The sequence below is a fragment of the Falco naumanni genome, chromosome 3 (genome assembly GCF_017639655.2).
Source record: "Falco naumanni isolate bFalNau1 chromosome 3, bFalNau1.pat, whole genome shotgun sequence".
Taxonomy (NCBI): Eukaryota; Metazoa; Chordata; class Aves; order Falconiformes; family Falconidae; genus Falco; species Falco naumanni.
Window position 1 is genome coordinate 60,910,120 of NC_054056.1, and position 27,726 is coordinate 60,937,845.

The 27,726-nt window shown below is 41.0% G+C and overlaps 1 long non-coding RNA gene across 3 annotated transcripts; it reads left to right on the forward strand.

Annotated features, from left to right (window-relative positions):
- The first annotated feature begins 64 nt into the window (after nt 1-64).
- Nucleotides 65-25,861, forward strand: LOC121084395. 3 transcript variants are annotated; one of them, XR_005826714.1, is made up of 4 exons: nt 65-284; nt 4,990-5,149; nt 5,747-6,393; nt 23,373-25,861. It is a non-coding gene; the product is annotated as an uncharacterized LOC121084395 (long non-coding RNA). The 3 variants fall into 3 exon arrangements; XR_005826713.1 differs by lacking the exon at nt 23,373-25,861 and adding an exon at nt 7,319-8,184 and having other exon boundaries at nt 65-299; XR_005826712.1 differs by lacking the exon at nt 23,373-25,861 and adding an exon at nt 7,319-8,184.
- The last annotated feature ends 1,865 nt before the right edge of the window (nt 25,862-27,726 follow it).

Sequence of the window (27,726 nt, forward strand, 5' to 3'; positions counted from 1 at the left end):
GAGGCGCCCGGGTGCGCGCGCGTGCCCGCTGAGCCGGCCGCTCCGGCGGGAGCGCGCGGCGGCGGACGGCGGTCGGGCCGCGGGCCGGGCCCGGTGGGGGCCGCTCGGCCACAACGCGGCGGCTGCGGCCGGCGGGGCTCCCCCGCGGGGACGGCGCTGCCTGCTCTGGAAGAAGTCCGGCCTGCCCCTCCTGCAGCCTGCGGTTCCTGTCCTGCAGAGCGGGAGCCTCTGGGTCAGAGAACGGAGGGAACCCGCAGGGTCTGTGAGAGAACGTTCGGTGAATTGTGAGTTTCTGTGACGTACATCAGCGTGAAAAAAACCCAGTTCCTTCGGAAGCAAGGACCTGAAATAAATAAGGGGAAACTGCAGAAACTGTTGAGGGTTTTTTGGTCCTGTTTTCCTCCTTTCTACCCAGTTCTGTTGGTCGGGGTACTGAATGTTGGCACTGCTTGCATCTCTGTTTTGACCTCCCTTGACCGGAAGAAACAAGACTGAACGTTTGCTTGTCTTCTTGGCCTTTGGTGAACACTCTCATTTCACAGTGTAATCCGGTGAACACAGTAGAAATGTTGGAACTGAAGAAGATCTAAGTAACAGGGGTTTGGATGCAGCACGCTGTTAGAAACTTTGGTCCATCCTTGTACAGACACCTTATGATTCAGGTCTGGCAACGAGGAGCGCAAATGTGTCTGTCACTGTAAAATAAATCCACGTTTTTCAAATAACAGCTAAGAAGGAAGTGTTTTATACCGATGAGTACTCAGCGTTGCAGATTGCAAAGCATCAGCTGATGTTCCAACATCTCTTACCATGGCCTCCTCCTCTCTGAGGAGGCATCTCCTCCGCGTTCCCCACCCTCTCTACCCTGGCTCTCAGTGGTGAGCCTTACTACAGTCATGCAGTGCCCAGTGAAAATCTATCCATGTATACTTTACTTCTGCAAAAATTGTGATTTTTGATTGATGATATAGTATCAAGTACTTTTAGTAAATACATGCTAAAACAAAAATTCAGCTTTCCTTACTGTGTTTTCCTTCATCCAAAATGCTAACTTATTTTTCATGTGCTTATTTATGTTGAAACACTCTTTTTGACTTCATACGAACATTCAGAAAGGCTGGATTAACTACACTAGAGCGAACTGAATTTTATTAAAAAGGTTTCATGACTACATTATGGATTTGAACCGACAAAATGATCTATCAGGGCAGTTGTTGGAACTAAAGGCCAGGTTACATGGAACCGCAGCGGCTATGCCTGTGTAGTTGCACCTGGAGGGCCCCTGTAGAGAGAGACCTGTGCATGTGATGAGACAAGAGCCCCAGTGTATCTCAACAGCCCAAAACACTAAGCAATGCACATGCTAGAACAGTTTAAGATACTACTCTTTCAGACAGTTGCATACGTACAGACAGACATGCATGTATATGTGCATGTATATATTTGGCAGCTGTTATTGTAATTAATGTCCTTTTAACATTGCCACTTGCACAGATCAGGTAGGATGTGGTGCTAGCTCTCTGGTTAGATTACATTTGGGTTTACTGGAGTCAGTGGTTGTCTTCCTGTGCCTTATTCATTTCCTCAGTGCTGAAAGCTACTATCAACATTTGTAATTTAAGTGCTGCTACTGGTATTTGACATTTTCATTGATTTGTTTTCACTAATTGTTTAGTTGCTTATAAACCTTATTTTTGTACTTGTATACTACCCTGAGATGAATTCTTAAAACACTTAAAAGACTGACTAAAGCAGAGCAAGTATAACGGTGCAGCCATGTTCAAGCACAGATTACGGATTCTGTAGCTAAGCCAAATTTTTATATAGTGTTGAGAATAAGCCCTAAGTATACAGTCTAAGAATAGCAAAGGCCATGTATGATTAGATACAGGGACTGTTCCTGTGCAGATAAATTAATAAGCATTCATTTTGATAGTATAAAATATAAAATCACAGTATTTTATTAATTGTATGTTAGGTCAACGTGCATTTTTCAGTTGAACTTCATAAATGTGTTAGTAGACAAATAAAACCAAAGGATTTAGAAGCATTTGTAATGTAAACTCAATCAATTTATCAAATGGCATTACTAAAAAACCAGTGTGGCCTCAAATGGGAGTCCAGTATCTGCAGTGATACGCAGACTTGCCCATTGCTTTTTGCATTCTGCCTTCTTCGTGCACTGAACCGAAGTGCCAAAGTCCTGCCCATGCAGGGCTGCAGCGTGTGCACATGACTGCTCAAACTGCCAGTGATAGCTAAGAGGGTCTTTTGTGGACCACAATGATTTGAGACAACTCCTTTTCCAGTGTGACCCATCAATAAGGGAAGGTGCACCAAGGAGAAAAAGACTCCCTGTGTTTTGACGAGGGTCTGGAAATGCAGCAGATGATGTACTCATGCCTGTGCCTCCAATAGGGCAGGTGTGCAAGGATGGCTGAGGAATGGCCAGACCACCCCTTTCTGTAACCTTGCACTCTGCCCCCAGCCTCCTCACAAGCTCTAATTGCATGGATTAGTAAGGAAAAGATGGAACATGCTGTTGTTTTCTGCAAATGTAGGCTAGACAATTATTCTTGCAATCAAATAATTATTTACTGTGTCACTGGATTTCTTTATTAGTATCCATTATGCCAAATAATTGCTTTCAGGCTTTTGTTTTAAATGGAAATATACCAGGGATATTTAATGACTGTTACATTACTTTCCATCTTCAAATAAAAAAATAAACAAATTGGCTTTCATTAATCCTCAATCCATTATTTATGTACAGGCATTTGCTGTGTATTTGCTGACATCCAAAAGCAGTACTTCCAGCCATAGCGGTACAAGTAATATTAAGCAATCATACTTGAAACGATTCAATTTTTATTATTTTATGATACATGCTCTCACATTAAGTAATGTAAATAGTAAGTAATTTGCAGTGTAGGGACTGTGAATGTTGACAAGCCATTTGAAGAGATTCTTCTGAAAACAGGTCATCTGGAAAGAACATAAACACTACCAATGGTATCAGAAGCTTCTTATCACATTAAAACACCTTCAATCAGCTCTGCTGTCAACTATGTAAAAGAAAAAGAAAAAAAGAAAAGCCTATTAAGATCCTTCTGGCACCTCAGAACATTAGTATGTTCATATCTAACCAGTACAGTGATCTATTTTAGGAAGTGTGAAAACACAGGGGACAAACAGAAGAGACCATATTAAATAATTAAGACCTAGAAACATTGGGAAAAAAAAACATTCTAAGTTGCAGTCTTCACATTGCAACACTGTGTAGAAAATTGGCTTATATACCCATCAGTGTTGCAGATGAAAAAGTGTTGCTATCCTTGCGATAGATTAGATTTAATTAATCAAAAAAGGATATGTACTACAGAGCAAAATTAGTGTAAAGTATGATCTGAGACCCATTTCTGTAAGCAAAGTAGAGACAAAGTGGGCAATGAAGCCTGCTTGGTTAACACACCCACCTGAGAACTGTAAATATTAGAATGAGCATTTATTAGCATCATAGAAGTAACTCCTGAAACAAAAGATGACTGTATGAGTAATGTTCAGATTGTGCATGGAACCACATCTGCAGAACTATTTTCTTCTGAGAAATAACTGCAGAATGATAGAGAGTGGAAAGAAAATGAGAAGGCACATTGCAACGTGGGAAAAAAAAACAGCCCACAATTACTTAGCCACAGTGCTGAATAATAATTAAGAGCCAAACTGGAAGTGAACACCAGGGAATACTGCTGTAGGAGGAGGTTGCCTGGGATGATAACAGTCCTTACTATACCAGAGCAACCTGGAAGGTGTAGTAGGTGTTCGAGCCTCTGAAAAGATGTTATAAAGAAGAAGCATGATGCTGCCATTGGCAACTGGCCATATCTTCTGTGCTGGTGGAAGGTGGTATAGTTGCACTGATTGAGAGAGGACGGAACTGATTTTCCTCATCCAAGCATCAGGCCCAGTAGATTGTGAGATATGAGCTTTCACAGCCCATTGTATGCAACAAACATATTTAATTTCTTTTGTTGATAATCACTTTGCTTCCATGGCTTGAGTACTAGAGATGATAAATTTGCATCTCTGTTCTACAGTTTGCTTGAAGCAAATGGTAGCAGTACCAGTAAATAATGGAGAATGACAATAAAAGTAGGCTCAGGCTGTATTGTGTACCTAATGGAGATAAAATGCTTGTAACCTTGGCATCCTTTATACAACACTCACTGAACAAATAAGAGGAAGTTTTGCATTAGCTGTGGAGACATGAACTCAGTAAAATATTGATACATGGCTTAGCTCGTTTTCTTTGATATCACAAAGTTTTATATATATTTAAATATAAAACTAATTTGTGCTTAAATTCAAAGATGACTTGCTGGCATTCCTTCATGATATAGTCTGTTCTGTACTGTATACAGATGGCATTGCAGATCGGCAGCACATGATGTGTTTTTCTTTACCATGTACTTCTTTTATGACACACTGTACTTTACTCAACATGCCTACATGTTGCTTATGTTCCTGGATGTTGCTTTAGTGTTACTGAGGTCTAACAAGCAAGCCTGTGCAGTAATATGAAACATTCTTCCACTGATAGAACAAGGGGTGATGAAAAATGTCTTAATGGTGTTTACTATTTGCACAAAGGCACTGCACAATTTTTTATGTTCCTTGATGAGATTTGTACTTTCTACAAATACAGTTGTTTCAATATGCTGTAGCAGTTTTAATTTCGCCTTTATGTGGATTTCGTATTATGTATGAAAGTGGAAATGCACTTAAAGTTTAGAAAAAATCTTAAACTGTCCTTTAGTTCTACTACTAACATTATTTAGTAATATGTAACAATAACTTAACTGTGCCCATACAGATAACTATTCGTGTAGGGAGTGAAATAATTGTAGTTGGTATATAATTAAGATTTTGTTATCCAAAGATGACAACCTTTTTATAATGTGGTTATGAATTACTGTATCTATTTTACAGATAGAAAATGGGAGGCAAATGTGTACTGACCCATGGTTAGTCACAAGAAGTCACAGAGAATTGGAAAAGAATGCAAGTCCACCAGCCTATAACCTGGCATCCTATTCCATGGACCATGTGTTTCTCCCAGTCTGAAAGAAACTCAGCTCCCAGTGATCAGGTATTCATAATCCCTCGTCTGCGGCATGGGAAGGGCACTAGCAACAAATTCTCCTTAATTAAGCTATTAGGAGAGAGGGATGAGGAGGTAAATGCATTCACACACTTAGCATTAGACACTTAAATGCCCAGGCTAGGAACCTGCACCCCTCCTGTAGTTAACTGAATCTCTCCTGACTATGTACAGAGTCCAGACAGCTGTTTTCCTAAGTTAGTCTCCCAAGCCAGGTACCAAAAGCTATAAGGAAGAACAGCTCCCAGATAGTCTACACGATTTTAATTTTTACACACATTGCTTCTGTATTCAGGCTTAATATTAATTTAAGCTTAAGAATGTTTTGATGTGTAAATAAACTGATGTAAGAGATACTGCTCTTTTCAACAAGGCTGTGAAAGGCTAGTGTGACTTCTATTGGCATCTTCTGACTTTCTGATGTTAACAATCCGTGAAGTTCAAACACCAGTTCAAAAAAAGGGATCAGCATATTTTTGCAGCAGCTTTGAACCTTCTTTATTTAAAAGGGCAGCTAGAACTATAATTAGGTACAGCTAGTCTTCATTACTTAGCTCATTTATTATTTATGTCTTCCTCCCACAGTGCCTGTGAACCTCAGATCTTGTGCTGACAGAGATGAGAGTCTGAATGTTGCTCCGCTTGCAGTCCTCGTGGCATGGCCCTTGATTCATAAGCTGGGCTGAGGGTGCTGACCAAATGCAACCAGTGACGCTGCAGCCTCTAACATCCCAAGCAAAGCATTTACCACTTTCTCCACCTTTCAGGCAAGCAATCACAGATGAATCCCCCTGTACACAGTTCTACCTGCATATATCGTAATTCTTATCACTCCCTCACTGCAGTCTCTCCCCACCTCATGCTGGGTAAATTTTTTTTTGACATTTTGAGGGTTATTGTTATTAAGTTCTGCAGGTCTTCTGGGAGGTGAGAGGAGACATAACTGTTATTTTCAGTGGAGATAAATGCAGGAAGGACATAATGGGATGGAGTTTTAGACTGTCATTCTTTTAAGCTGCTGATGGTCAGTGTGTTACTGTATTTTTACAAAGCTCATCCATGACCAGAATGGTGAAGCTAGTAACAAGTTGCGTTGCCTTGTCATACTCTTTAAGAACAAGTTTCATCTTTCCTGCAGTATGCAGCTTTCATCTTTGTGGGATGTCTTCCTCCCTGAATCCTTAACTGTGAAGGACTAGCAGATGGAAAGGCAAGAACTTGAGAACAACCTGGTGGGTATTGAATGGGTGAGGTTAAAATGGAATACAGTAGAATTGCTAAAGTAGATTTTAAATTTCTGCAAACTTCCCCCCCCCCCCCCCCATTCTAAAGAAAATAAAGGTTTAGACTGCAAGTTGTTTTAGAAGGAGGGCAGTGCAGAAAAGGAAAACCAGTGACCTACTTAAAAATAAATTAAAATGCATTAAACCTCTTGGGGTTGAGGTTACAAAAAATAGTAACAAAAATATGGCAACACAATCAATGCGAGCATGAAAGAAGACAACATCTTCATTTCTTCCCTAGAGGCAAGGCAATTCTACCAGGAATGAATTTTACTTCTGGTCAAATTATTATTATGCAGTTGTTATTATTATGCTGTTTAAAGGGTTGTTTTTACTTTGCCTAGTCAGACTTCTAGGGTGCTGACTTTCTAACGTGTTAGTATCTTGTCTGAAAACAAATGCTTCTTACCATGTCAGGTATCCTAGGGCACAAATAAGTTTCTGCCATCCTTGTCTATTAACCTGTTTATTAGAACAGTTATACTGTATTTCAGTAACTCCTTTTTTAAAACTTTTTTTTTTTTACCTATTACATAGACACCATCCTGGATGATCAGAAGCTATTTTTAATTTGTCCTTTAATCTTTGATCTGTCCACCTTGGATGGTCCTTCCAGTACTTAATGCTTCTGTTGGCACAGCTTTCATTATCATCAAGTCACATCAGTTTTTCCCTTTCATCAAAGCGGGTCCCCAAGGAGTCTATTTTACCTCATGTAAATCAAAACAAGCAGACCTAGTCAGAGCTACCTTCACAACTCTACGGATAATAATTACAAGCTCCGGAATTACATTTGTCTTATATCCAAAGCTTTGAGAGTAATTAAGTGTGTTGGGAACAGACAGGCTAATTTGATACCTTTGTGGATTATTAGGATCCAGCTCCTGTGATGAAAGAAATCGCTGCCAAGTTGACGGGAACATCCTGGTGCACAGGTCCTGCTTACAACACAAGAGCCTCCCACGGCTGTGTGCCCTGCACACTCATGCCATTCCAACACCCAGCACCAAGCCTGGATGCCAACAGCATGACTGCGCCAGAGTTCGGGCCAGTCTTTCACCACCAAAGCTGGCACAATGATTCATGATCGCCACACTGATCAGAAGTGTGGAGACAGGAGACAGAGGAGCTGTGTACCAGGTGCCCAATGGGAAGAAGTTTCCTATGTGTGCGAATATCTAAAATAATCTTTCAATTCCTTGTTAAAGTTCTTCTTTGCTCTGATACCTAAAACCCCCATGACAACAGTTAAGACTGTTGGAACTGATACCAGTCACACTGCTGGGTACTGTCGTGTCATTTCCTTGCGCTTCCCCATCTGTCCTGTAAGTACTCCTGTTTAATGCTTTGATTTAACCTGGAGACAAGGATAGGGTGTGAGAGGGGCTTTAGTCAGAGGAACAGTTCCAGTGACAAAACTACTTCTAACGTGGGTCCCTGCAAAAAAAGAGCTATATTGGAAATTACTGTAAAGGGTTGAGTGGAAGAGCGATGTGAAGGAAAGGGGAACCAAATCCTAGTCCTGGTGTAGATTCATTCTTCTCTCCCACAGTTTCGTATCCATTTGTGGTATGGTTGATTCTAAACTGTCAAATGTAATATTTATAATCTCAAAATCTGCTCAAATCAGTAGATGTTCAGTGATTAGAATGCTGTCTCCTATTTTGCATGTTCTAACTGTAATTGGTGTTAAGTTATTCCTATTTATTCTGGAAATACAAAATATGTTACTTTGCTCTTAATCTGCATAGACTGAAACCATCTGCTGTGGTTCACAGTTGAAGAACAAGAGATTATAAATTCCATCTAGTATTTATATCCAGCCTTCATTAAACAAGTGATCGTTACTGCTACCAAGTTTTAAGTCAGGGAAGTGTACAGTCATAATCTGAACATTGAAGCACATGAATGATCCATTCCCTTTTTTTAAAAAAAAACCAACATTTAAAGACACTTTTGTCTTTTGCTTCTACCTAATGCTGAGAAGGCAGCTTTTAGTGGCTCAGGTAGAGAAGGAGTGGAGGCTGTTGTCAGATGAGTCACTGACTTAACTCCATGCTGAGTAAAAGGTGATTTGACAAAAGAAGGAAAATCATGCTGTACTCAGTTGCGGGATCAGCTAGTTTGCTTCCAGAATGGCAGGAAGCAAGAGTCAGCAGGGACAGCTTTGCAGTGAGATGACCTATTTGAGAAATAAAGTTTTTTTTGCATTACACAGACATACTACAAGCTTGCCTGAATTAAAGCAGAAACATGAGGCATCCTGTTTGCCTTCAACCCAGACATACCACAAGCCTGTTTGATTTAGGAAGTGAAATATTGTGTAATATTTGTTTGCTTGGCATAGTTGCACAAAAATAGTAGAGCTAAGATAACTGTACCCAGTCTGCAAAAAAATGGAAAGAATCAGATATCCAGCATGCAGTCTGCAAATGGGTAGCACCCACTGAAGAGGCTGGACAGGACCTATGTGCAGAAGAGTGTAAAATCTGTCTGACAGGTCAGAACAGACTGGGCCTGACCTAGGGGAAGAGGAAGTAAAACTTTGGGCCAGCCTGGGCTTGATCCATGGGAAAGCTGTATGTAAAGACGAGTGAAATACAGTAGAGCTTGGGGAACTTCCTTTGGTTTTTGCTTGCCCTGCTGGAGAGCTCTCAAATCCAGCCACCACAGCCTTGGAGGCTAAGAATCATCACGTGATGTAGCCACCAGAAACCACAATGCAGCATCTGTCCCACAGTATTGTAGACCTAAGGCTTCATGTTTAGGTCTGTATGTTTAATTAATGCATGGTTTTTTGCTTGTTAAAAGATAGATTGCCTAAAAGCTGAGCATAAATAGGTAACTGCTTGAATTATTGACTGGCTCTTCCTCTCAGAACCCTCCCATTACAATGGTCCCCAGGTTGCAGCTGCAACAGTGGGTGAAAAGCAGTTTCTGCTACACACACCAGTTTGCCAGGCTTTGCAGGGCTTGAAAAGAAATTCCTGCTGGGATGAGTAATACCACACAGAAGCTGAGGACAAGAACAGGGTATCTGTGAATCCAGTGGACCATGCCTCCTGTGTTGGTAGGTACTGGAGTGCTTTTAATGCATGCATCGAACACTGAGTATTCTCATTGGGTTTGGATATTCGAGGTATGTAGACAGAATTGTATCTCCCACATTACCCATGCCCACTGTCTGTCATCCTCTAGCAATCAAATACTGATTCAGTCTTGGTCTTAAATCCAGCTAAATTACACCAGAGGTGAATTTGGTCCTCTCTGATTGGTAAGTAGATTTTGCTTCTGTCCTAAATAAACCAGAGAAAGAAATAAAAGCAGCAAGGCTGAATGTGTTAGAGCAGATTTGAATCCTTCTTTAGCTTTTTTCTGTGACGCAAGTGTTCACCTCACTATCTACCCTTATGTCTCCTAGAATATACTTTGAATGCTGCTGCTGCACTCTTTCTGGAACTGTTTACTCAATTAATTTGTTATATTTGTGCAACATTTTACAAACAAGATAGGTTGAATTTTTTCCTGTTGCCATAATTCAACAGGCTTCACTTACGTTTGCCTAGAAGGAATTTGGTCCAGTTAGTTTTGTTTACAGATTTGTTCAAAATCAGGAAATGCTTTTAAACTCTAGGTCTGCACCTAGTTTTCTGGCTGACCTTAGAACTGGAAAATGCCAAGGCCCATTTTTTGCTCGTGAAAAATGCCGCTTATGAATCAACTTAAGAATCTTCCAGTTCCTTATTTTGAGATTTTAATTGTATTTTCTGTAAAAAAATCTTTCAACCACCAATCTTTAGACTGTTTCCAAAGAAAAAGTTCTTTCCCCCATCCTTTTAAGAGAGCAATTTTCCCCATAATTACCCTGGTCTGACTTTCTAGAGGAAGCAATACAGCAAGATCTAATCTGCTGAAAGGGGGAACCACAGAGCTTCTGATTCTGATGGATTTAATCTACAGTCTGTTTGAAGAGACTGACTGAACCTTTGGCTGTCTTTAAATATACAGCATGTATTTTGTGTCATATAAAAGATTTTAGCATAAGGGGATGATACAAGGCAGTGTTGTGACCCTGTGAGCAGCCCAGAGAGATTTGAAGAGCATAAGGCAGAGCTCCTCAGTGACAGGGACCCTCAGAACTGGGTAGGTGTAAAATTATCTTACATCTAAAGATCTTGTAAGATGATTCAAGCACCGCACAGAATCTCACCTCGGCGCTTTGTATCACTGTACTCCCCATATGTAATTATGAATATAACACTTCTCCCTCAGTCTGGAAAGGCCTGAGATAATGAGCTTATCCTCACAGCATCTTTATGCCTGGATGAACGCTAGTTTGGTTCTAAAGGTCTTAGCCTTTATAGCTGGGCCTTACAGGTGCTGTAATCACCTGACTTCAGAGAAGTTCTAAGAAGTAATTTCAGGTCCTGTTACCATATATAAGTATAAAGCATATATATGCAAAGAACATATGTAAGTCTGGTTAGGCAGCCATCCTTACTGATTTAGAAGTGTGAAACTTCTCCCCTCATGTGTAATACCACAGCATCATACTTGCATCCAGCAATATTCTGCTGGTTCAAAACAAACAAAAAGAGACACCTTTTCAAGCAATGCGTACTTAAATGTGGAACTTACTGCCATGCAGAGCGATCAAGGCCAAACCATATGCATGTTGAGAATATGGAAATAAGACAAATCCATTAACACCACCACCACCCCAAAAAAAACCCAAACGAAAAAAAAACAGCAAACAAAAACCCACCAAAGCACAAATATCACCTCTAGGCAAGTGCCTGAGCTTCAGGCTGGTGGGAGCTGGAAGAGTTTGCCATCAGTATTTGTTTGCCCTGTTACCATGTGCCCCATGCTCTACTGTGGGCCACTGCTGGACTGGGTGGACCTTCAGTGTGACCTCTCGCAGCCACTTCCATCTCCGCATGTCACTGTCTGTTAACACACAAGCGCGGAACAGGGGCTTATGGCGATGCTATGTTTTCACAGGCAAAATCGCAAACACCACGTCCGGGTGAGGATGTTTTTCAGATGTACAGTTCACTTAAAACAAAGCAAGAGGGAAATTTTTTGAAGCCTTAAGGTTAGTATTTGTTAAGCGATGAGGTTCGAGTCCTGCAGAACGCTGTCCTGCCGCAGTCTCGCCCGCCTTTATGCGGTGAGCACTGTATTTACAACAAGGTTCAATCAACAGCACCATCAGAGCTCCCCCGCGAAGATGTATGGCCGATCGCGTTACCACGAAGCGAAAGGATGACGTAAAGAGCAGGCTTTAGCGTCAGAGAGGGACAGCCACTGAGCGAACTGCTGGTTGCCGGCACAGGCAGTGCCTTGTCCTGCCCCCACCCCGCCAGCCCCCCGCACTGCCACGCCGCAGCCGCAGCGCTGCCCTTGCGGATGGTACCGAGCAGCCCGGCAGCCCCACGGCGGGCCGGCACCGCCGCCCCAGCCCGGTGGTTTAGCGCCGCCCAGCGGCCGGCGGTGGCCACTGCGGGGGCTGAGCGGGGGCTTCCGCGGGAGCCCGGTGCCAGCGTTGAAGCGGAGCTGGCGCCGCGCGCGCCGGTGGCGAGGGACTGCACCGGCCTGGTCTGTGGGACAGCTGCTGCGGCTGGCTGAGTGAACGTGAGCCTTAACGCCTCAGGGGAGTAGAGGAAGAACCAGTCCTACGTAAATACCTGCAGAATCAAAACATATTGGGTTGGTAGAGCCGACTTCGGTGGTAGTTGCATTTTTCATGAAATTGGCAATCAGGTGGTTTGTTATATAAGCATCAATGAAAAAATTTAGGAAATAAATGGCAGCATGAAGTGCTAGTCAAAGGGTCCATCAACATGAATCACAGAATGGTCAGGGTTGGAAGGCACCCCTGCAGATCACCCAGTCCAACCCCTGCTAAAGCAGGGTCACCTACAGCAGGTTGCACAGGATCGTGTCCAGGCGGGTTTTGAATGTCTCCAGAGAAGGAGACTCCACAGCCTCTCTGGGCAGCCTGTGCCACTGCTCTGTCACCCTCAGGGTAAAGAAGTTCTTCCTCATATTCAGATGGAGCTGCCTGTGCTGCAGTTTGTGCCCGTTGCCCCTTGTCCTGTCACTGGGCACCGCCGAAAAGAGCCTGGCCCCGTCCTCTCGACACTCACACATGGGATATTCGTGTGCATCTGTATGCATTGATAAGATGAGTTTGAGAAGACTACTCACAGTAAGTGTGTGAATTATGCCTATAATCCTAAATGAGTGTCATGGTATGTTGCATTGTATTCTGTTATGTATATGCTGTTTATATACTATAGGAAGAAAATCCAGTTTCTATACATTTCAAAATATCCTAGTTATGCAGCTGAGAACTACTTATTTTAATCTGAAACATATTGAATAGAGGGTCTGGTAGCTGGTACTATGCAAAAATTCTGTTTGCATTCATCTATGATTTTCTTCAGTCGTTTCTGCTTTTGGGTTCATCATGGCCTTGTATATACCCATTTTGAACTATTGGTAATAAAGTATTTCCACTTTAATCACAGTAGCATAAAGTCTCCAGACATGTATAAGAGATGTTGTTTGTATATTCCGGATAAAGCGTAGTGGAGTAGATAACTCTGTGGTGTAGTATGCCATTTCTTATATACATTTATATTTTCCTTGGATAGCTACTAAGTTAAACGCTAGAAAGAACCTAAGACAAACACTAGGAAGAAAGCACTGTACAGTATTTTTTTCTTAACTGTGCCATGTTCTAGACTGCAATGCTTAATAGCTAAGTTTTGAGCTCTGGGGGTTATCTCTTTTCCTTCTCAGGTACGTCTTACTGAAGCATGACCCTTACGAAAGCAATAAACCTGTGAACAATGCTGGTGTTCTGAAGGAGGCATTTCCAACTCCCAAACTCCCCAAGCATTTTTAATGTCAGAAGGGAGACATCACTTTACCACCCAATCAATAGGTGGCCCTGCTCTCTCCTGCTCGGACAGGTGCTCTGGGAAGGGTCTCCTCTCCGCTGGTTAAGACTGTCCATTCCTCTGCACTTAGGAAAGACTGGTAAAAGGTGGGAATTGTCCCAGTGCAAAAATCCACTTCTATAAAGTTAGATCATGTCTTGATAGGCTGAACACAATGCCTACAGTAGACAATGCACAGTATTTCCAAGCTACGCAACATATGACACAGAAGGAGGATGGTGACTAGGGTGATAATGTTGTCCTTCACAAATCTGAAATACATCCTGGAATACCTTTGTTAATATAATTATCCTCTGATGACAGTATGCAAGATAAAATGGAGCAAGCACCAGATACTCTTCACCTGACCCTGTGGCTCCCTTCTTTGTCAGGATATTTTGCATTATATGGAACCGTTCCTTTCATGAAAAATGGTAGAAAAAAACTACTGTATAAGGGCTACTCAGATTAAATTTATCCAGGGAAATCGACCTCCTTTTGCTTATCCTATAGCCAATGGGGTGAGGTAACTTTTCCTATAATCCAGAACAGCTGAAATATTGTGTAAAGGAGCTGACTATAAAAGAAGCTCTGGGAAATTAGTGCCCTAGGAAAGAGTTAAGAGTATCACTGATTATAATGATCAAACTTCATAATTTAAAGAAAACTGTGTGCATGTTTCTCTGACCCTGCAAAGCTCTGGCAAGGGAGTTTATGCCCAGGAAGAACTTTGAGCAAAGTGTAAGCTGCTATACAAACTTGTCCACATAAGGAAGCGCTGTGCCTCAAATATATGCCTATCTGCAGAGCATATGCTTTTCCTATTGCTGCCTTGTGGGCAGGAAGATAATTTTTAGCAGGTCTTTGAGAAGAGTGTGCACTTCTTTACACTGCTTTGCCAACAAAATGGCTATCTGAGATTTTTACGGGACAATTCCACTTTAGCTGGAGGGTCTCTGCAACAAAGGCTGCCTGAAAAAAAACAACATACCTTTGGTGATTCAGGGAGCACAATGACACCTCGATGTTTTTGGGCCAGCATGATGTTTGGGTGTCTTACCATCCAAATGCTAAGTTTTTCAACTATAAAGACAATTTCTCTCACTTGAATGAGCCCAAAAGGAGATAACATATCGGCATGATATTACTCATATTCATATTAATTCATATGTTCAAATCTTTCCAGGAAACTGAGGCCTATAATTTGATATGAAGCATTCTTGTGTTTTTACCCTTAGTGGCAACATTTTTAATGCAAATAACAGCTATCAAAACATTCAGCTGCAAGCACAGCTTTGGGATTTGCATGTGTAAGCACAGATGTACTCATATGGAGCTCCACTTATTGAAAATGTGGCCCAGTTTATGCTTTGGTTCATACAGGAGGAAGAATTAAGAGGCACTAGTTTGCATGTAAGTCCAGGGATGTTGAGCTCCACATGGTAAAATTTTGAAGCAAATTAAATAATAGGAACACGCTGCCATCATTTTCAAGCCCTGTATCACCAGGGCTTAATCCTAGACGTTTTCTTTATCATTGCAACATTTTAATGATTCCCATAACATCTGGATGCAACCATGACTTCAGACCACTTTATCATTTATAAATGCTCTTTTCTACATGTTTTTTATGTTTTGAAAATGAAAGCATTGTCAGAAAACTGTAAAGCCTGGTTGAATGAGGACCTCAACTTTAGGTCTTCTCAGCTTGCTTTTCCTCCTATTCTGTAGGTGAGCAAACGGTTGCATAGTGTTGGAGGTTGAGTACTGAGCTCCAGCCCTGCTTTTACTTGCCAGGCTTATGAAACTCTGGCTCCCTGCTGCTGCAGTCCTTCATCGTGCTTAGTCTGAGGAAGAACAGTCATTGACAGGCCAAGTTCTCTACATGAGATGTTGGGTACCTGATTTTTCCAAAATACCTTGTAAACCAAGAACTGGCTCCTGACTCATTTCTTCAGTGCTGTGTCCTGACTACCCTTGGAAGATGCCTCTGATGAAATACTGTCTGTGTATCCCATTGCCCACTGAAAACTGACTTTTCTTAAGATTAATAGAAGTATTTTAAGCAATTTTTCTATCTTCATGGCCCTTGGAATTTCCTAAATATCTCCAAGCAAAGCTAAGTGATTTATTTTCAGAGCTCAGCAGTTCCTCTTATTTATAGATGTGTGAGGACACTCCTGGCTGTGTAAGAAATCTTAATATAACCAAATCTTCATCCCCCAAATGGCAATGAAGAATACTGCCTAATTCAGCACACATTTTTATAAGCTAACCTTTGCAAGGCAGTAGCTTGTGGATAGCAATTTCTCATCTCCCTTGCTATGCTGCAATTTAGTCCTCTGGAAAGGCCTTTCAGGTAAATTTACCAAAGACAAACGTAATGACGATGATATATTAAAAGCTCCCAAGCTGGTTAATCTTTAGAGGCAATGGAAATTTATTGAGAGCAATAGAACAGCCTGTGCTAGCCTCTGGTCACAAGGTAAAAAATGTGTTTATTTTTAAAAACCTGAGTGAGGGTTGAGCTTCACAATCTATTTTCCACACTATTCCACTGAGTTCAAGGAACCTTTGGTGCTAGACAGGGAAAACACAGCAGCCTGGATGCCCAGGGCTCTCTGAACACCAGCAGAGTCTCAGTGTCAGAACTGGAATACAAATGCCCAGTAAGGTGAGCCAGGGGTAACTGTTCCTCTGAGGCGCCCGTATTCAGGATTGTCGTGATAACACACGTAGATGCAACACCTACTGTGTAGCCATCTCATCCTGTGGGGTACCATGAGATATAACAGCTTACATGATAGCTGAGGTAGTGCTTTACGTGCTTTTTTTTTATTAATGGGGAATCTCTAATGCAGAACGGAAGAGATTATTTAAGGATGTTTTTCTCTGGGGAAGTTTATAATCTGTACTGGTTTAAATAGATCACTGAGGGTATGTTAATTTTAGTCCCTTTGTGAACCCCTATGTGATTTTAAGCTTGTTTTCATTTTGGCTTAAACTGCTTTTGAAAAGAAATATCTTGAACTGAAAAGAGACAGTCCAAATCCTGAGAGACACTGTCTACAGAAGTTGTCACACCTTCTCAGTAGTAGCAGTGTAACTATTATTCTTATAGCTGTTTGGAAAATTTCCCTTCACAGGCAAGTTTCTGCAGAAAGTTTCTGTAGCAGAGACTATACCCCAAAATGCTCCCATTTTATTTCCCTGGGGTAGCAGCAGTTGGAAGCTCTGCTACTGCTTGTGAGCCAGTTACAAGGGAGGGAGGGAGAGGAATGTTGATCCAGCACTTTGTAGATGGTTACATTGGCTATATAACTAATTTCACTAATGGAACATGAATTTTCACTAATGGGTTATCACCAGAAATACGGTTATAGGTAACAACTCTTCCATAATACACCATTTCTGACTGTGAACAATTGCAAGTTACAGAGGGGATGGAAAATACACCAGAACACCTGATTCTCTTTCATCTTGAAGATACCCAATGCATAAGAAAGACTTGAAAATAGATGAAAATATAATCTACCTTTAGACAGAGCTTTTACTCCACCAGAGTGACAGCAGCATGAGAGAAGGAGGAGCCAAGTTTAGAGTAACAACGGTTGTAGATAAATAAAGAAAATATGGTATTACTTCAGAAAGTACTAACAGTTGAGAAATGATGTAACCCAGGAGCTGTACTTAGTACATTAAAAAGATTAAAAATGTGTATCTATTCTTTATATTGTTGTAATAGTATTTGCTCATGAAATTGTTAACTGCAATTGCTGTAAAGAAGTGTGAAAAAACCTGAGCATCTGAAGCATGATATTGCAAAAACTAGGCAAAAATTTAAAATATCTCATCTATAAGCTTTCAAGCATTACGATTTCTAAGCAGAGGCAATCTCCTAAACCAGCCCTCTGTTAAGCCCAGAAAGAAAAGAACTGAAGTATCAGAAGTATGTGTCTGGCAAAAGGTTTATTTTACTGCCCCTAGTTTATGATTGAGAGTGCAATATAGACATATAAATACATAAAATGAAATGCAAAAATATCCATATGTTTATTTATAAGTCCAGTTATTATGCTTTACAATCAAAGAATAGCAAGATCAAGACAATATTACTATTGAAATATCCGACTTCAGTCACAGCTTTGTATCTAGTTATATAAATACAAACAGGTAACATAGCTCTACCTTCTGAAATCTGGTGTTGACAAAATTCTTGATCAGGTGGGAGGAAGGACTACAGAAGCATCAGTCTGCACGTAACATCCTAGGGAAATACAGTCCCTAATAATGTAAGTATGGACTGTACTGCAGATAACTGTAGTTTCAAGTATTCCGGTGACCCCAGGCTAGCGATACAGCTGTTTTATATCACAACAGGGAGTTTAATTGTGGTGGTTTCAAATTCAAACAATCCAGAGATTTTGTTGCTATGGCAGCATCAGCCCTCCACTGCAGAAGTCCAAATGCATGTGACACCATTCAAGTCCTTTCACATGTGCCCATTTTATTTCATAATAAAACCTTTGAGAGCCAGCATTTAACCGTGCTAACACAGCCACTGCGTTAAGTAAAGTTCAGGGTACTGTTTTTAGGAAATACGTTTCACAGCATTTAGCTTCATGACAAGAACCATGACTCATAACACTGAAGAATGTTTTCATTGCTAATAATAGGCTGCAATTAATATTTTTCCTGAAAAACAGTTTCTACTGTTACATAAGTCTGCAGGTGATGATCTCAGGGACTATATGATATTTTTATTTCAATCAGTCAGATGCTAGAATATTCTATAACAATTGAACTGGGTTTTATTTATTCTTATATGAGTCCTATTACTAGAGGAGCACCTTACATCTTCAGTGTATTCGTCCTCTCACTGTCCCTGTGAAGTAGGACGATGTTTATTAAAAGGTCTTTTAAACCTGTGGATCTTGCTTGCCAACATTTTAAATATTTCTGCAAAATGTGGCATTGATATATGTGACATGTGTACGTATGTTGGCTTACCCGAGAAAAACAGCCCTCCTTTTTTTTCGATTGCCACATTATTAACCTGTTTCCTGCTTCAAGGAACTCACAGATGGAGATTAAAAGAGATTTTTATGTGGTCATGGAGGTCTGTGACGAGGAAAATTGTTCCCTGGTTTCCCAGTTTCCTGTTTAGTGCCATAACACAAGGCTGCTCTGTTCAAAGGCTGCAGCTGGGTGTTGCTGCGCTGTTCTTCCACTTTACCAGGAAACCAGCAGAGCTACATCACTTTCTGGTCATGCTGAAGTCCCTGCAACCTCAAAAAGCCATTTGCAGGTAACTGATTTGTTTTGCTTGGTGGACCGAATGAGTTAGCATTGCGAGCTTTACGCTTTCCTGTAGCCGCCCGAGTACAAAACCAGAGGGCTTCTGCATGGCAGTGTCTCGCTTTTGACAGATGTTGCAAGATATTGTATGAAATACGAGAGCTTGGGCTGGAGGCAAAGCATTGCACAATGTGAGTGAAGAGACTTTCAAAATAATGTAGATAAAATTATGTGAGAAGATCTCTCAATATTAGAGACTCCTGTGTATGGTTTTCTCCAAATAAGGACTATAGGGTAGCAATAAATAATTTGTACATACGTATGAGTAGCCTGGAAGCATCTCTTAATTCCTCAGTCCGTAAGTCACCAGTCACTTTACTTTTAGAATCATATTTTAGCATATGTTTGGATGTTTTTCTTTGCATAATGATTTTTTTTGCCAGGCCTTAGTAGGTCTTTGTAAATGCATGGCATTTACACGGGCACCTCAGTGTGTTCGTGTTAAGAGTGCACTGCGCTTCATTCCTGTCAATTTCCGTAAGAGAAAAATGGCATTTACCTTCAGGTTATGATGGAAAGGATGGCTTGCAACCCTCCCTCCAAGACTGGAATTACTCAAGCTAAAGGGAAAAGAAATCTCCATAAGCAGACTTTATTGAATTATTGTTCTGGAGATTGTATTTTTCTATCAAGTTCAAGGTCTAAGATCTAAGAGGAAGGGAAGTAAGTGAAAGTGGAAGAAGAACTGATGGATGACTGAAAAAGATTGCTTGGATACTGTCTATTTGAAATTGTTTTCCAGTCATGACGTACGTAGTATCTTACTTGTTAATTCATTATTTATATCCTTAAATCTAGACATTTATTTAAATGAATACAAAAGTTGAGACAGTTGCAGCCAGAATACTGATGGCCTTTTTATACATTAAAAATAACAGCAGATGCCTCATCAGTCTTTAAAAGAGCTACAGAGTTTGTTCTGAGGGCAGTAAATCTGGCTTTTGTACCAAGCAAATTTGTAGAAACTGTAAGAGACAATATAATCAGTCAGTGAGTAGAGTGTAAATATGAGATACAGGGGAAAAATCAGCTCAAATTTCTTTCTATTTGCAAGTTTATTACAGTGTTTTAAAGGTGTCAATGAGCAGATGATTACAATTGTTTATACATAAGGATTTAAAAAAATCTTTCAAAAAGATTTCTTACCAAAGTCATGTGAATCTATCATGATCTAAACCAGAAGATATCGCAGGGATTAACATTGTGTTGAAAAATAGGAAACAAATGGTAGGAGTTAATGTTCTGTTTTCACAAATAAATTTCACATTTAATGAAAATCTTGCCATTCATCTTGAAAGGGTAGCACTTGAACTGGGAAGGATGCTAAGAAGAATGGCAGCATTGACCTGCAAAGTGGAACAACTTCCACAGAAGAAAAGCAACTAACCTCCAGCCCTTCAACTTGGAAAACAAACTGTGGAGGGAAGATGGGGGGGAGACGTGATAAATTTTATAATACCATGAGTAGTTCAGAGAAGGTGATTAAGGAGTGGCTATTCATTATTTCTCACAGTATGAAAAGTACAGAATATTCAGGGAAATTACTGGGTGTCAGGTTTAAGAGCAAACAAATGCAAGTTCTCTTTCCACAGGGTACGTGATTAAATCACTAAACTCAATGCTGCAGAATGCTATCGAGTCCAGAGCATAAAGGTCTTCAAAAAGGATTTAGAAACAGTCATTGGAGACCCTCTAGCTCATGACATCCTAATTCAGGTGGTTGCAAAATGAAGCCCGTAATGAATGACTTTGAAGACACTAAGTTGAGGATTTACCTCTGATATTTGTGTTCTGATAGTCAACTTGAAGTAAATGTGACCTATTAATCCTGTAATTGTTTCCCAAGAATATCTTTTAAATGTTGTAGATGAAAAACAACTGCAGCAAGGCTATCAGGTTGAGGGAGGTGATTCTGCCCCTCTACTCTGCTCTGGTGAGACCCCTCCTGGAGTCCTGCATCCAGCTCTGGAGTCCTCAGAACAGTAAAGACAGGGACCTGTTGGAGCGGGTCCAGAAGAGGGCCACCAAAATGACCAAAGGGCTGGAACACCTCTCCTGTGAGAACAGGCTGAGAGAATTGGGGTTGTTTAGCCTGGAGAAGAGAAGGCTCTGGGGAGACCTGATTGTGGCCTTTCAATATTAATGGGGGCTGATAAGAAAGATGGGGACAGAATTTTTAGTAGGGCTTGTTGCAATAGGACAAGGGGTAATGGTTTTAAACTAAAAGAGGGTAGATTTTGATTGGACATAACGAAAAAAATTTCTACTATAGGGTTGGTGAAACAGTGGAACAGGTTGCTCAGAGAAGTGGTAGATAGCCCATCCCTGGAAACATTCAAGGTCAGGTTGGATGGGGCTTTGACCAACCTGATCTAGTTGAAGATGTCCCTGTGCATTGCAGCGGGGGTGGACTAGATGACCTTTAAAGGTCCCTTTTAACCTGCACTTTCTATGATTCTATGATACAAAGACACTGTCACCTTAGTGAACACCTGTGAGTAGGCGCCAGAGAATTGCTTTGCTTGAGAAATTTGAATATCCTTACGGATACTATGAGTCATTATTTGTGTTTTATTGCTGTGAATAAATAAATACATGCCTTTTTCTCAGCAAAATTCTGCGAAGACATCTTTCCACACAGCTACATATGAGACGTGGGATGGATTCTTGGTTTTGTTTTGTTGTGTGCATGAAACATTACATACCACCCTAATCTTTGGAGGAGAAGTCTGGCTCATTCAGCACTCCTTTGGCTGACTAAGAAATGATGCCAGGAAGTTTTAATGTCAGTCTCTGCAGTCTTTTTTTAGGCAGATTAGCAACAGTTCCCTCTTAGATTCTTATAGCAGATGTTGTTATACTGCTGGAGCACAAAACAGAGTGCAAAATATCTCTCTGGAAGGCTGAAGTTAGAAATGCGGGTGAAAAGAAATACAGGATTCTTTCTTCCACACTGGCTCTGTACTGTTTTCTTCCCTAAGCCTGTCCAGAAAGGTACTTTTGCAGTTTATTCATTTGCAAAAACTATTTAGTTCCTAAGGTGGAAAAAACCCTGCCAGTTTGGAGGCATGAAATTCCTGATGCATCCAGCTGAGCTGCTAATGCGATGAATCACCTGCAGCATACAGTGCTGGGCTCAGCATCACTTTGCATTCAGCCTTATCAGGCTGCTAATGTTTGGTCCTTTATGCAAACCCATGGGGTACAGGTATCATCTCATATGGGCAACACTCCCTCCTGTGAAGTGGGTCATGTCTAAATACATCCAAATGCACCATCTGGCATCTGAGTTAGCAGCAGGTATTGGCTTCCTCTGAAGAGAAAGAGTTCAGTTTAAAACCAGCAAGCACTTTCCTTGTTGTGGGGTGAAACTGAGGGAAACCCACAGATTCATTAAGGACGTAATGACCAAATTAGCTTTGGCAAATGAAAGGAAAAGAGAGCAACGCTTAGAGCAGGATTAATCTTATCATGTGCAGTATATACATTAGGACTCTAGAATGATCTTTTCCCATGGTATTTTTCTTACATGTATGTGAAGAGCAGATAGCTCACTGGTTTTGACTGTTTTCCACCTGAACTGAGGCTTTTTTACTCTTCTCCCTACTTTTCGGTTCAGTCTGGCTTTCGTCTCTTGCAGCAGAATCATGGTTTGCTCTTTCCCATCTCAAACATCTATTCTTGACCTTATTTGTTTCTCCAGTCCCTTTCCCATCTTATTTCACCACACTCAAGTGATTCTGCATTCTAGAACTTATTCATTATATTCAGTCTCATTTACAGCTTGTGGCTCATGGAGGTTTTGTCCAGCCCACTGCCTTCCTTCTTCAGAGTCACATCTCAGAACCAGTGCACCATTTCCCTCAGCCTGGTCTAGGGAGGTAGATTAAGTTTCTTAATGGTTGGGATGTACACACGTACAGGGTAAGGAGGAAAAGGGCAACGCTCACATTCAGGCTGCGGAGCCTGCTCCCAGAACCAGGCACCGTGCTTACAGGTGCAGCCACCGCACACAACAAATATGCCAAGGTCCTGGCCAGGGATATGTGGAAGGATGTAGAGGGAGTTTGTGGTAAGGAACCGCAGGCTGGTCAGGTAAGTGTTGTAACTACTGGGACAAGTTTCATCTGACCATCACACTCTCCAATTGCTTAGTTTAGAAGACGTAGGAAATGCACAGCCTGGAAAGGATAAACAGTAGCTCTTTTAATTTTTGTTCTGTTCATGTAACTGTAAGTGGCATCAATAAATGAGGGATACTTCAGAAAGGCTGTTAACCTACCTGCTTTAATAACCTCTGAAATACTGAGATTAATAACTGACACTTGGGGAAAAGGAGGGAGAGTAATCTTATTTTGCTTTGTAAATCAGAGTAAATGTGGAACTTATTGAAGAGTAGATGGATAACACAAATCTGTTGGTTTTAGTCACTGCCTAGATCGTCATTGACATTTGGAAGACCCTATGTAACATTGTTGATTATAACAACTATTAATTAAATCAGGGGGAGGGAGGTATTGTTTTTTGTTTGGTTGATCTTTTTCCCCAGAAATTCACCAGTGTTTTTTTAAAATACATCCAAGAACACATCACTCCATAGATGTTATATTCTTTCCACAGAGTGAGACCATAGGCAGACGCAACCAGAAATATCCCGAGTTCCCTGGAGGAGAGGTGGCCGTACTTGTTTATCACTTGCAACCCAGAAAGAGAGAAGCCTGCTTTCTGCATGGTTTGGAGCAAGGATAGAACTGGTCCCTGAGTGAATAGCAAATGGAGTTGAAACATCCTGCTGCAATGCAGGGTTTATGGTCCTGCAGCCTGAATAACTATCATCACAACATGAAACAGGACTGAGAACGAGAGACCTGGCAGAGGAGGAAGAGAGCAGGTGTTGTCCTTGTTTGGGGGTAAAAATGGGATCATAATCCTCCCTCCTCAACCCCCTCACTGCTTTTCTCCTCAATAGGTTTTAAATGTGGAACATGTATTTGATGCAGTTGCTAGCGCTGAGAAATTAGCAAAAGTGGTTGAACAAGCATGCTGTCCTGTTAGGTATTAATTTAATTCACTTAGAAGATTTTAAAGCAAAATTCCTTAGGTTTTCATCTTGAATAAAGGTGACTCAGATGAGATCTTTACCCTTGGGCTGCAGATTGCAATTCAGGCTGCCAGCATGCAGGGAACATAAGAACTGATTATTCCTTCTACCTGGACAATTAAGACTAATGGGCAAGGGAAGAGCTGAAGCACCATCCCAGAGCAAGGCTAGGAGCTGTAATAGTTCCTTACTCTTGAGTTATTAACCCACAGGGTAGATGCGCAGCTAACCCCTTGGTCAAGATGGTAATCTCAGACAGGAGATGTCTGATTAGCTACCTATTTCTTCTGCTATGACAGTAGAAGTCCTTAGCAAATGGCACAGGTATAAAATCTGAATATATGACAGGAAAAGTTAGGATTTAAGTGTGCAGAACAAAAAGGAAGTGTTCTAGCTCACCTTGGAAATTGGCACACACATAAAATAGTGACCAAGGGGATGAACAAATGAGTTGCTTCCACGGTTCTTGCAACTGATTTTCCTAACGCATTTGAAAACAATTCTCTTTGACCTGTGATGCACAAATCTCACAGGACTGCCACAGAACTCAGTGCTGCCTCCAGATCTTCTTGGTCTACTTTTGCTTCCTTTGCTGCTCTATTCAGTAATTTTTAAGATATCTGAGCAGGAATCCTTGGCTCGGAGATATTTGGCATGCTTTCTGAACCCCTTGAAACTAAAGTAAAATACCTGACAACCTAGACTTGACTTGAACCTGCTATTAGCAAGAAACAACTTGGCTTATGGTAATATAAAGGTGAAAAGGTGAACTGAGAGTAATGGGTGAAATCTTGCTCTCAGTTTCATCTGCGTGACATCCCTTCATTCATTGAAAAAGCCTAAATGTACCTCGGGGTCAAACTTGTCTACTGTGAGGAAAGAAGAAGAGCAGGAATGCTAAAGGCTCTTGGGAATTAATGAAGTTCTGGAGAGTGATGGATGGGTGTTCATTCTCTAGCTTGCTTGGGCTGATGGCAGGCTACAATCAGTTTTTAAGCTAGTCCACACCTCCTCCTTCAACAGACATGATATGATAAGCATGTTAGCCATACTCTGATGCCTTACACACCAAACCCTTGAAGGAATTTAGACAAGAGAACATTTTTGTTTTCAGTTCTTGATTTGACTTGAGCTTGATCTCTGCATAGACCTTATCTGATTTTTCTTGGATGATTCCTTCCAACTTTCTAGGAGACATCCATGAATAGCCAGGTAGCTGACATTAACCTTCCCTGATCTGGATGCCCTTTTGGGCTTTTGCAACATGCCACAAAAATGTGGCACAGATCGCTACGTGCAGCTTTGTCTGAACCATGTGTGGAAGTGATGACACACTAGCTTGCCATTACAGCTCAGACTTTAGGTCACTTTTTCACTTTAAAAGCAGTTTTGAGCAAAGAATTTGGTGTCTACTAATAGTCACATTTATTAATAGTCAGTCACATTCTGGCACTTTGAAATCCTCTGTCTATCGAGACAAAGGCAGTACAAGTCAGAGGACCACAATTTCTCTGCCAATTACTTTCTTCCCTGGAGCTAGATGGACTCCATTCAGAAATCGGAGGACAGACATATATATTATATATGCCTCTTGGATTCTTGGTCTGTTTAATGAGCTAACAAGGAGCCCACCTCTTGGGTTTTATGATAATGTAGCCATATTATCTCTTGTTTACAATATCTCTGCTACAGTTTATGATCTGGCATTTGTAATGCAACACAGCAAAAAGGTAGAAATTAGGAAATTATACAAGAAAGTTACAGAAAAACTAAAAAGATTATCAAAGACCAAAACCCACCACCACCAAAATCAACAAGCATTTTCCATTGACATAGAATCAGAATCATAGAATGGTTGGGATGGAAGGGATCTTTGAAGGTCATCTAGTCCACCCCCCTGCAATGAGCATGGACATCTTCAAACAGACCAGGCTGCCCAAAGCCCATCCCATTGAACACTTCCAGGGATGGGGCATCCACAACTTCTCTGGGCAACCTGTGCCAGTGTTTTAACCACCCTCATAGTAAAAATTTTTTTCCTTATGTCCAGTCCGAATCTACCCTCTTTCAGTTTAAAACCATTGCCCTTTGTCATATCACCACAGGACTCAGTAATAAGTGGTCCCACTCCTCAAGCCTGTCAAGGTCCCTTTGAATGACATCCCTTCCTTCCATGTCACGACTCAGCTTGCTATCATCTGCAAACTTGCTGAGGGTGCACTCAATCCCACTGTCTACATCATTGATGAAGGTATTCAAGAGTGTTTGTCCCAGTACGGACCCTTGAGTAACACCACTCATTACTGGTTTTCACTTGGACATTGAGCAATTTAACTGACTCTGGATGCAGCCATCCAGCCAATTCCATCCATCTAACAGTCCATTCATCAAACCGATAAATTTCCAATTTAGAAGTAAGACTGTTGTGGGGGACCATATCAAAGACCTCACAGAAGTCTAGGTAGGTGATATTCATAGCTCTTCCCTTGTCTGCTGATGCAGTCACTCCATCGTAGAAGGGCACTAGGTTAGTCATGCATGATTTGTCCTTGGTGAAACCATGTTGGCTGTCTCTAATTACTTCCCTGTCTTCCATACCTTTTGACTTACCTTCCAGGAGGATCTGGTCTGTGATCTTATCACACACAGAGATGAGGCTGACTGGTTGGTAGTTCCCAGGGTTCTCCTTTTTCCCCTTTTCAAAAATGGGTGGATGTTTCCCTTTTCCCAGTCACTGGGGACTTTGCCTGACTGCCATGACTTTTGAAATATGATGGAGAGTGGCTTGGCAACTACACCAGACAATTCCCTCAGTATCCTGTGATGCATCTCATCAGTCTCATGGACTTATGTATGTTCAAGTTCCACAGGTGGTCTTGAACCTGATCTTCACATAACCATGAGTTCTGAATCAACTTCTGAGGAAATTAACTGCTTTTTAAATTTGGTATTTATTCCCACCTCAGATATGCTTGTGAATGAATAACAAAAAATCATTACAGTTTGCAGACAGCAGAAGCATCAAACCAAAACTGTAATTCTTTTCTTACTCAGAAAATAGGGATTTTATCTGCTTTATTTCTTTCTGAGTGTATTTAAATCAGATAGTCTATCAAAATCTATGAACTGCTGGAAACTGAAGGTAGCTCCTTTTACCTTTCATACCTGGCAACTGCATTATACTGTCTCAACAAGTTAAATGAGAGAAAAGAAGATAACAAAGTCTTAAGTAGTGATGGTATAAATATTTTATTCAGGATTTTTTTTGCTGTCTTATTTCTGTGGTTTTTAAAAAAGATCTCCAGCTGAAAGCTGTTCAAAATCAAGCGTATCAAATAAAGCAATACCAAAGAAATTTTAACATGCGTTAGCTTGACCAATTGGGAATAAAGCCAGGTACTTACTATAAAAATATGGCCATCAAAATATATAATGTCTTTAAAAAACGACCAAGAGGCTTGTTAGTCTCATCATTTAGCAGTAGGGAGAAATATAAAAAGAGAATTAAAAACAGATTAGGTAACTTGAGTAGAGGGCAATCTTGAGAAAATGTGACCCTTTGTGGCTTTTTTTTGTGGCCAAGAATCAAAATACAGTTTTCAGAGTCTGTGGCCAGGGACGAATAGGCCAGACAGGAAAGCTATGGTGACCTTTCATCTGCTAGCATGAGTTGTTCTTGTTGTGTACCCCCAGGTGCACTAGTTTCACCTTGAGCATCTCAGGCAGTGGGCTTTGACCATACTCAGAAGACTTTTTTACAGTTTTTGTGCCATGAAAATGGATGTTTTTCCCTTCAATAATGTTTAATTCTTTCTTCCCCAGCGTGTTTTTAAATGCTTTCCAAACAACTCATCTCTCCTTGGTATTTTTATC